A 6,812-nucleotide genomic window follows, 5' to 3' on the forward strand; every position below is an offset into this window, starting at 1 on the left:
TGCGCGGTCGGGGGCGGAGCTTTACTCGGGTAATGAATAACGCTGAGCCATGTAGCCTGGGGTTTGGTGTTACTGCGTCGATTTTGTGGGGTTTCGTTTTATTTTGGAGGGTTGCTTGTTTGTTTGTTTTTATGAGTTGGGGTTTTTTTTTTGGTTTTTTTTTTTTTTTTTGGGGGGGGGGAGGGTTGGAAGGCTACACAGAAGATTGAAAATGCAGAATTACAAAGCAGCGCGTCTCATACCGTATGCATACTTAATTTTTTCTTTTTTTTTTAAATGCTCTTGATGTTTGGGAGAAATAGACGTCTGCATGTTGATTTTCACTTCACTATAATAATTAATGAATAAATTCTGCTGGGAACATGGAAGATCACTTCTTTTTTTGTCTTCTAGTTTCTGTGGCTCACACCACTATCTAGGACCAATGTGTCAAACTGAAAAATAATTTATAGCCCCAGTGATACCAAGCTGATTTTTTTCTGTTGTTTTTCAGTAGCCAAGTGACTTTGCCATTTTTAAGGAATTGAGTTAGTAATTTAAATCCATATATGTCTTTTATCTTTTAATAAAAAGCTGTAACTCTAGTTAGCTGTATATGTGTGTACGTGTGTGTACAAAAGCACATATACCCAAATTCTAGTTACGGAGTTGGCATGAGTACCCAAAAATGGAAAAATAAGGGCTAAAAGCTATCGTTCTGAAATCTCCCCTTTCATGTCATGTTTTCACATTTCATTTTGACTGTCACTTTAATTGTGCCAAAATGGCAGGCTGCACAGTTCAGGGTTGTATTTCCAAAGGTGGCTGTCTCCAGGTGAGACTTATTTGCCAGCCTGGGCAAGCTGGAGCTGGTTGCTGCCCTAAGTGCTGGGCCATAGGAGGGGTGAGCTGCATTTGTGCACTGGTGCTATGAAAAAAACCAAAGAAAAATTATTTCACTAAACATCCAGCGTGTGCCGTAGAACATCAACGCTCATGTTCTCAGTCAAACTTCCAACTTCTCAGTGAAACAGCTGCTCAAATTTCTGGATATAATCTGGCAGTATATTACTGATGTGCAACTTTGATAATCAATGCTAAAAATCTTCTGCAGCTTGACTTCCACATGGAAAATTTCTAGCCAGGTTAAATCTAGCAAAGGTGCATTCCATGGTGCATGACTCTTTACCTGTGCTAGCTCTTCCAGAACTTTCTGGGATCCAGCCCTGGTAAGGCATTCCTAGGTACTGTATGTGAGTACTGACCATGAATCAACCTTTAACACACTCAGGACCACAGACCATAAGAAATTCACAGTAAATACTGACTTTAGGTAGTGGCAGCCCAGTCCAGCGCTGCCCTTGGCAGATGGGTTTACCGCTTAGCTTCATTTAGCTCCAAAGTATCTCTGGAAATTTGTCACATGTTGTGGTTTCCAGCATAACATTTATCTAGGAATTCTGTGTTCCAGACTTTTCATGTGCCCACTCTTCAGTCCTTTTCCTGCTGACAAGAAACAGAGAGCAACATGAAAGAGAGACAAGTTGTCCACAAATCAGGGAGAGTTCCTCTTTCTGAACAGCAGCGATGATGAGAGACAAGCTGTCCACAAATCAGGGAGGGTTCCTCTTTCCAAACAGCAGTGAGGATGATATTTGTATATGAAAGAGTATGCAGACAGATGAGGGTTTGGACTTGTGGAGAGGGCCCTAAACAGTGGTAGGCTGCGCTTGGGTAACTAGATGTCACTGAATTATGCTATGTGCATATAGGCAAAGTTTACAAGGAAATAAACATTTTTATGACAAAAAGTGGCACTCTTGACACAGGGCTGCAGGACAATAGAAGGACTTTTTAATTCTTTTTAACTATGCAGGGGGCACCTTTGCCAACATTGTTTTGTGGTAGCAGGCCTTGCGAGGTCCAGAAGTTGATGAGGGGCACAGCAGCATCACAAGCGAGGGAGGGATGAGCTGGACAGGTGAGCACCTAGGCTGCCTGGCTGTGCTCTGAGCTGTTATAGGAACCCATGGGCACATGTGCCCTGACAACCTTTCCTTTCACCAGGTGCTGCTCTGCTGTATCACCCCCCACCTGACAGGGCAGCTTATAGGTGCTGTGAATTTATAGAAACCCTAGTACTTTTGCTTTAAGTCAGAATTAGACTGAGGGCCGAATCACTATCGTGACATGTTCCCACCTACAGCTATAGAAATAAACTGCTTTTGCCTCACCTGAATCTGCAAGTTTTAAACTGTGTGTTTTTTCTGCAAGTCATTTCAACATCATTTGTAAATGGTAATTCTGTTTATGGTAAGCTATATCTTTAGTGATTCCAATCTTAACAACCACTGTGAGCTTGCTTAATTTGTGTCTGCACTTTCATAAAAATAATTTCCCCCAAATATCTCATTTTTATGGTTTAATAACATAAAGTTCTATACAAGCCAGGCAATAACTGTGAATATATCTGTATTAAGGTATATAGGCATGTATATATATCTCCAAGTTATTTAAACATCACAAACAGTAAAATCATTGAGGGATCTCAAACTGATCTGTAAATGCTAACAAACCTGGGGGACTGTGGCTGTGAGTAAAAATTATGTGACAATTCTCCCAAACCAGTTACTCATATGGAAATAAATTTCATTGACTCACGCCAAATGCCGGTATGACTGTAACCTGGTTACACATCCAAAGGGAATCAGGCTGCATAGACAGAGTGCTTTTAGTCAGCAGCCCCCAAATCACTGATGGCAGCACAATAAATCACTGTTGTGTGGGTACAACTGAATATGTAATTATTCCACAGCTCCTAACAATAGTAAAAACTTTTGTGGTAGATGAATAGATGATCTCACTGTGATTATTACCTTTTTTCTGACTTCAAACTCCATGATCATTTGCAGATAAATTGTCCTGAGGCCAAGCGAGGAAATAGCAATAACAGCTGTCTGACAAAGGTAATATTGCACCTTTTTAAAATTACGACAGCCACTGACCTCAGAATGAACTGGCACTTTGCTAAGGTTCAAGAACACATCTTCAGCATCTCTGTGCAGTGTTGACAGCCTTGAGCTACAAGCAGGGATAATGCACTTACAGCAGACAAGTATGAAACATCTGGAAAGGCACCTACTTCCTGAGATGATCCCATCTGGGATGCCCAGTCCCAAAGGGTGGTGGAATAACCTGGCTGTTACCAGTACAGCCCTGGGAAGGAGGAGGCTCTAATTCAAAGAAACAGATCGAGGTCCAGACAGCATCTGTGCACTGCATTTGGCCGTGTGCCAGGCTGCTGCCATCTTGTGCAAGGTTTTTCCCTGCCTTTTGCTGTGAGCAATTATTTGCATGTGTGTAATCACTAAATGCTGTCTCCCCAGTCTTCTGTATTCTTGTGTTATACCTGCAGAGCAAGAACAGAAAACCAAGACCATCTTATGGGACCCCAGATTTAACAGTTGCAACTGTCAGAGATAATACAAACGTGTTCCTCAAGTCCAGCCTAAGGAAAACGTTTCTGGAAAGGGGTCAAAGTACTCTTGGAGGGTCTGCTAAGGGGGTAGCAGTGGGAAAACTAGAGAGACAGATGATGGACCAGTTAAAGTTGACTGGGAGTTCAGTTTGTTTATTCAGCAGTACATAAAGTAAGTTGACAAAAATGGTCAGAAGAGGAAATACCAGGGAAATACCTGGTTCTGTAAAGACTAGTGGTAACAAAGGTCTTCTGTTGGATGGTTTATAGGTGCCAGGACAGACCACAGCAAAGCTGGGCACCACAATACTCAAGTTATTCACACATGCTGATACAATACTGAGATGCTCGGTTCAGAGGAAGGATAAATTCAAATGCCGATGAAGTGAGTATTCCATCATTAGGATTTGTGGCACTCGGAATAGTGAATACTTAATTATAGAGCAGATATGTGTTTTCCAGAATGATTTTACATATTGTCAGACTGCAGAAAGCAGCAGAGGTGTTGAAATATATTTCATTCAGCACCAAAGTTGGAAAACATGCTGCTATCAAAAAAGAGAGACTATTGAGGGGCACTTTGCACCTCGTAAGTGCAGGAGTGAAATTTTATACAACTAATAAATAATACTGAATTATGAAATTTATCCTGGGTTTCTTGGTTGTTGTTTTACAGGTTTTTTGAAGGGGGTGGAAGGCTACACAGAACATTAAAAATGCAAGATTGAAAATGTAAACTTAGAAAGCAGTGCATCTCATACTTCATCCATAATTAAATAAATTTTTTAATACTCTTGATGTTTAGGAGAAACAGAGGTCTGCATGTTGATAGCACTTCACCATAAATTATTTTCTCTGAGAACATGAAAGGTAACTTCTTTTCTATCTTCTGGTTTCTGTGGCTCACACCACCATTAAGCACTAATATGTCAAACTGAAAACTAATGCATAGCACCAGTAAAATCAAATGTTGCTTTTTCCATGTTTTTCGGTGTCCCAGTGGCTTTTCCCTTTGTGATAAATTGAGTTAGTAATTTGATTGCATGTCATCTCTTTGTCTTTTAATAAGAAGCTGTAATTCTAATTAGCTGTATGTGTGTGTGAGTTTGTGTGTGTACAAAAGCACATAAACCCAAACAGTGTGCTATTCCAAAATTATATTGGCAGAATTAGGGCCTTGTGTATACTGTATGTAAGAATAAATTTAATCAAGATTTTGCTACAGATGATGTGGGAGAACATCTGTTTTCCTAATGATATAGATGAGGCAATCTGCGACCCTGCCCATGGAAGTTCTGGCTCGTCTTCTTCTAGTCTCAGCTCTTCTCAATCTGAAATTCAGAGCAATCTCCTGTTTCTTGAATTGGAATGGGTCTGAGGGCTGTTATTTTGTAAATAACAACATATTTTCTTGTATCTTTCTTTAATGACTCTCGTATTGGCCAGTCTTTAGACTAGAGAATTCTATTAACTGGTCCTGTGCAGGGATATATGTCATGTTTTGTGTCCTGTTTGGCATGGATATATGAAATACTAGATAAAAGATATCTGATTATGTAGATTTCCACTCCTTTTATGTTTAAGGTATGTCTGTCTTTGAATCGGTTTCACAATCTATTTGGAGTCCCACTCTGTGTGTGCTAGATGAAGTAGATTTTTTTTCCTCACGTGGGAAATGGATAGGTTTCCCAACAGCTTTGTACTTAGAGACTGTGTGTTTAACTAGGTGACATATCTGTCCTGTAATTACATCCGTTTTCCCCACCTAGGAAAAAGAATTGAAGGAGTCATATATCTCTATTTGTTTTGAAATGCAAGCTCCTCAAATTGATGGGCAGGAGCTCAACCAGAGTGATTGTAGTTATCCACTGAGTAAACTCAAACAGCAGCCTGGCTCTGCCCATCTCTGTACATAATGCTCTGGATGAAATGTGAAAATTAGTTCTAGTTCCCAAGTCTAGGTGCTGAGACCACCCATAGCCTTCTCAGTATCAGAAAGAGTCCTGTGCACGTGTCTTCTGTCTCCTGATCCTTTGGTTATCCAAAGAGGTGTTCAGTGGGATGCTTGGTGGATCAACATCTTGAGCATGCAATGATGTTCATCCCAAAGAGCCTCCATACACCCACGGCAGAACTCAAACAGTACTATGAGAATACTGAGGGTCTAGCTGACACTACATAAACACTTCCAAAGAGTTTATGGACCAAACATAATAATAAGGATAGTTCTTAAACAAAGTGTTTTGTAGAAATGCTGAACTTTGGTAAATAAACCTTGAGCTGGAAAGTGGATCTAGACTTCAGTTTATGTATGTGTGGTTTTAACTCTATTATTAAGTCAATTTATCTGAAGGCATGTATACCTTTGAAAAATAAAATCCTGCATTTGTAAAATATGTCATTCACAAGGCTTGTTCACCATCAGATGCAATAATTTTAACCTTGTTGTTCTTATTCTTTCAGTTTGCAGTCAAAATAGTACTTTATAATACTATAATTTCTTTTAAATAATGAATGCTGCAGTCAACTGTTTAAATTGTCAGAAGTACAGTTGGAATTTTTGTATCTCTATTCTGCTCTATTCCAAACTGAAACTGAAAAGGTTTGTGTCTAGCAGAACTGGACTAAATATATGCTGATACTGTATAGCTAGATGGCAGCATTCACGTTGCTTTGAGAAAAGCTATAGTTATTTGAACGATTTGGCTCCTCTGTTACAGTTAAGTGGCATGGTCCTATTCTGAAATGTGCTGCCTGAGAATGTCTGAATAATTAACACATCTGAAAATCTGACCATTTCTTTTAGGTGTCTAAATTGGAGATTTATACTTTGACCCTACAGATAATGAGTATGAAATGTAGTACTTACCCATTTATCTAAAAAGATAAAAATCTGATTATGTGCATGCATCTTTTAAAACAGGCTAATGTTTAGCCTGTTTAGACTGAAATCAGGCTTTGCTTTATCTTATTCAAGACCCCATTTATTTAAGAATTTTGTATCATGAAATAGCCTACAAGCTTGTTTGGATGATACGCAAAATTACTTCCCTTCTGTTACAGAACAAAATACTTATTTAGCAAAGTCTTTCTGAAGGTCCAACAAGGTCCTCCTATCATCTATCCCAAGCCTTACCAATCTCCTCAAGTATAACCCCACCACCTCTTTCCTTGTCCTGTAAGGGGACAAAGACACCTTTCAGAACATAAGCCCTTTTTTGTCCCTACTCGCTGAAGATGTTTATTTGTCTAGTCCAGGCTACTACACACACAAGCATCCTGTCCCTAACATGTCAGCCCACATGAAAGTGAGCCTGGGAAGGCCCAGGACAGGGAGCTTGGGCCCCACTGGCTC

The 6,812-nt window shown here is 39.8% G+C and overlaps 1 long non-coding RNA gene across 1 annotated transcript; it reads left to right on the forward strand.

Moving 5' to 3' along the window:
- The first annotated feature begins 20 nt into the window (after nt 1-20).
- Nucleotides 21-5,835, forward strand: LOC125321788. Its single transcript, XR_007201688.1, has 4 exons — nt 21-243; nt 2,892-2,945; nt 3,728-3,842; nt 4,134-5,835. It is a non-coding gene; the product is annotated as an uncharacterized LOC125321788 (long non-coding RNA).
- The last annotated feature ends 977 nt before the right edge of the window (nt 5,836-6,812 follow it).

Source organism: Corvus hawaiiensis, chromosome 2 (genome assembly GCF_020740725.1).
Source record: "Corvus hawaiiensis isolate bCorHaw1 chromosome 2, bCorHaw1.pri.cur, whole genome shotgun sequence".
In the NCBI taxonomy this organism is placed as follows: domain Eukaryota; kingdom Metazoa; phylum Chordata; class Aves; order Passeriformes; family Corvidae; genus Corvus; species Corvus hawaiiensis.